The 4447-nt window shown below is 41.2% G+C and overlaps 1 long non-coding RNA gene across 1 annotated transcript; it reads left to right on the top strand.

Annotated features, from left to right (window-relative positions):
- The first annotated feature begins 964 nt into the window (after positions 1 to 964).
- Positions 965 to 3491, top strand: LOC308386134. The gene is made up of 3 exons (XR_013969727.1): positions 965 to 1458; positions 2556 to 2631; positions 3020 to 3491. It is a non-coding gene; the product is annotated as an uncharacterized lncRNA (long non-coding RNA).
- Positions 3492 to 4447: the final 956 nt, after the last annotated feature.

Here is a 4447-nt window from a genome sequence, read left to right as displayed (position 1 = left end):
ATCAGCGTTCTGCTCTACCAGGTGTAACAATTGAGTTTAACATCCAGGCATCCATGAAAACAGAATTTATGACATTTAACGGAGTTAGAAGTCGGATACTGTTAGGTGTGGCTGTGTGCAGACAGGAATAGGACCCAAGGTGCAGACTCCGGAGACAGAACTTAAACCAAAACAGCTTTAATGCTGAACTCAAACATAACATAACTGGGGGGGAAAAAGGTCAAAAATAAACTAACACCGGCGGATTGACAAAACACACAGCAAAATAAACGGTAGATCGCGACACGGACACAGAGAAACACAGGGCTTAAATACACAGAGGGAGCAATCAGGGAATGAGTAACAGGAGGGAAACACAGCTGGGGCAAATCAGGCCTAACGAGACAAGGGGAAGCAAAACCAGACACATTAACATCAGACATGGACTTTCAAAGTAAAACAGGAAACGAATAACACAGACTGAACAAAGACACAGACTCGCACGCACTGCAACAGAGGGAACAGAGACATGGGACCAGGGCAGACACAGACACTGACTGGACACGGGGATATAGCCACTAAGGACACACAGAGACGCGAACTAGACAAGGGGATACAGCTGACAGGGGAGACAGAGCAGCTAAAGAAGACAGAGACATAAACCATAAGACAGAACTCAAAGAAACCAAAAACTAGAAAGTATAAATAATATAATAAACTCAAAACCCCTGGGTCAACGACCCAGGCATCCTAACAGATACTTACGTTTTATGAAGTTTTTGAGAACAGTAAGAGCCGTCTGTGTCCCTCGAAGTATCTTGGAAAGATTCAGAAAGATCAAATAAGGTTCCCGCCGGTCTTTAAGTTACAACTTGTGACGTAATCTGTTGTCACCCGCCCTGATTGGCTAACTACGATTGTGTTTCGTGATTGGACTGCCTTGTGCTGATTTTATGTTATCACTGTTTTCGGGTTTTTTTGTTTGTTAACTCGTCTAATTTTAATTATGGAATTATCATTACTATTTTATAAGACTCAAACGTAAAATTTGAGATTTATAAAATCTGTTATAGGGCTTTGGAGTTAACGTCACGCCGCAATGCATTGTGGGAGCATGCCACCATTTTATCAGGCCACGAATCAAAACAAACACACTCGTTTGGACGGAAGATACAAACCGTACTTAAAAGCAGCTCAAAACAAAAAGAACTTTATAGACTCAGATTGTGTCGGATGAGAAGAGACGGTACTTGCAAAAAATAGCGTGCATTGGAAATGTGGACCCGTATGAAAAAACGGCAGTGGAGCAGAAACCCCGAAGCCTGATATATTTCCGTACCTGTGGAGTCAGCGCATACACAGCGAACCATTTCGCAATTATAAATGTCTGGAGGCGCACATCCGATTAACCAATGGTTGGTTACAAGATTTGGCTATTTTTAGACTCCACGTTGTGAATACGTCATCATTCAAACAAAGGTAAGTCAGCTTGAGTACTGCCAGTAAAATGCGTTTGATTTCCCTCCGAACATTCAGATTAGTGCAGCATAAATTCATTCATGAGGGGAAATTACAGTGAGAACATGTTGAGGCTCTGTTAGATGGATAACATAGTGAGTTCAGTACACTGATATGACTGATATGTAAGCCCAGCATTAGAGTGCCTCTGTGCTGGGCAGACACTGTGCGATTTTTGGCCCATTTTGAGCCGTTTTTTCAGTCGTGCGGCCGTTTTGGTGATCGGCCCGATTTTGGCCTGCCTCGTGCATCTTGTAGTATACGTGGGGTAACGAGAAGCGATTAACACCTCACGACCAGCTCCCGATTATCAATCGCTTGGTCCTGCCTCGGGGCCGTCGTGAGGGTGTCACCGCAGCTTCTCACACTTCGCACGCGCAAACACAAATGTCAGCGAAAAAGATGGAGCAGCACGGCTGTGCAGCGTGTGATCTGGACACAAGCGATGGAGGCACAACTTGTAGAACTTTGGAAAGCTCACCCGAGCCTTTTCGATGTGGCCTCACAAAATTATCACGACCACAACAACCGTGAAAATAGTTGGATAGACACTGCTGCTCAATCACAGCTGCCTGATCAGTGTTTTTCATTAGCAATTTAGCAAAGTTGATGGCGGTGGTGTGCGTGTCTGTGTGAGTGAAAGACAGAGAGGGGGAGCGAGCGACAGAATTTCTGTTATAACCTTCATTTTATGGACGCACAGTGTGAGCACTCAGGTCGCATCAGAGCATCGGGCGGTATAGTGTGAGACCCTGCATCGTGACCTATGATCTTCTAACCCCTGCGAGTCAACCGTACAGTTTGAGCAGGAGCTGAATCGCGCTACTGACAAAATCGCACAGTGTGAGCCTTGCTCTTTCAATCAGAAATGAAGCTGCAGGTTGTCTCTTCACACCTACACCGAGACAGAGCAACAGTGAGACAAACCCAAACAGCACTGAGATTCATATTCAGGCCTGACCCTTTAATATTCTTTTCTAACCTGCAATAAATAATATGTTATATGCTTGTTTGATAAGTATTTTTTTTAAAAAATATTTGTTATTGCTTTTTTTCAGGGGTTGGAACCAGGGCCAGCTATTAAATGGTCATCACCAGAACAAGGCTCAATCGAGTCATGGAAGGAGGAATCAGGTGAGATAGTAAGCTGCTGTTATATACAATATTAGTGTACAACAGTCAGGTAACATGCTCCAAGCACAATAGAAAGTGCAATGTTTAAATATAATTAATATAATTATATATACATCCTACAGCAGCTATTCACAAAAGTAAAGACGAATAAACATAAATAGTAAAACTTGTAAACAGACCAAAAACTGTCAGACGTTGACAATCCAGTTAAAAGTGATTTAAGTGATGAATAAAGTGCTCTAACTTTAAGTGCTCAGGTGCAAAACTATTGTGTGCGGGGTAGTTTTTAAGTGTATATATTGTTGTTGTTGTTGTTGTTATTATTATTATTATTATTATTGATATTATTATTATTATTATTATTATTATCATTGTCATTATTACACAGATGACTTTCACAGTGCCTCATTTTACCCTCATATTATTATGTGAGGCATTTAACAGAAATAAACTGTACAACGACTTGGCTGGTGACCCACTTCACATCTCCTTGCTAAACAGTGGAGAATCATGCAAAGACTTTGATGTAATAGATTGACCTCTAACAGCAACCATGGGCATCAGTGATGAGAAAACCTGTGTTGAGACAGCATTGGTGAGTGTGCTTTGTTACCAGCAGCCCAAATTAGCCACAACATCTGTAAACATTTACCAAGATCCTCTTCTTTACCTGCCACTGCTACTCTACACTGTGAGTACAGGCTGGACCCCACAGAGTGTGTGCATGTCTGCAGTGAGGATGAAAGCACAGACGACATGGCAAATAAGATTGAGACAGCAACAGGAGAACAGGCAGCCGACCAGGAGTGGCATCAGTTCCAGAGGCCAAGATTACATCTTCATGTTTAAGAGGTTTGTTATATGAGGGGTGAAACTGTGCAGAGAGAATCCTCAAAGGAACGAGACAGACTGCAGACGTGAGCACAGGGACAGACATGGAGTTTAACGGAGCTGGAGAAAACTGCAAATTGAAAAACTTTAACTATAGGCCTCATGGCCTCGTTGTCCACCCTGACGCTCCCTGGCTTGGTTCCTCACGAGATGGGTTGATCTTTGATCCATCTGCACAGCCACCGTTTGGACTGCTTGAGATAAAGTGTCTTTATGTGAGGAATTATGTTCACTTCAGATACCTTCAACTAAGAATGGCACCCTGTCTCTCTGTAAAAGTCACTCGTAACGACTATGTTGACACAAAATTAACAGCAGCATCAGAGAGAGCGTGGACTGGTATTACTTTCATGTTCACACGCTGATGCACTTCTCTCTTAAAAATAATTTGATTTCTATTGTGTGGTCTTAAAAAAGTACAGGTGATTTAAAGATGCCAAGTTAAATGTTCAGTATGTTGGTCACACCAAACACATGCACTCTCCAGTTTCTTCTTCTCATCTAATGCAATCTTAATGGTAAATAAACAGGGTGCTTGGTTGCATAATTAGCTGTGAATATGTTGAAATAAATGTAGGTTTTCTTTATTCTTGGCAGGAAAAACATATATCCAAGTGTAAATCAGTGCAATTCATAAATGTGATTATGTAACCATTACTAAAATAGCCAAAGCATAGTTCCAATGTTTACATTTGAGGGGCTACAATCACTAAAATCTGAATGTCATTAAAACCATTTTTTACATTTACTTGTTAAAAATTGTTGTTTGTTATCAATAATTAGAGCTCTAATCATTTACATCATATATAATCTACCTGAACCAATATAAAACTATTTACTATAAAAATAGTGCAGTTACAAGCACTGGTCTGAGCGGTGCAGCTTTTTAAAACATTTTGTTGAATTCAATCAGTGGAATAAATAC

Source organism: Rhamphochromis sp. 'chilingali' (assembly GCF_963969265.1).
Source record: "Rhamphochromis sp. 'chilingali' genome assembly, chromosome: 18".
Classification (NCBI taxonomy): domain Eukaryota; kingdom Metazoa; phylum Chordata; class Actinopteri; order Cichliformes; family Cichlidae; genus Rhamphochromis; species Rhamphochromis sp. 'chilingali'.
Note: the sequence above shows the minus strand (reverse complement) of the source record. Positions and strands in the feature narration are given on the sequence as shown.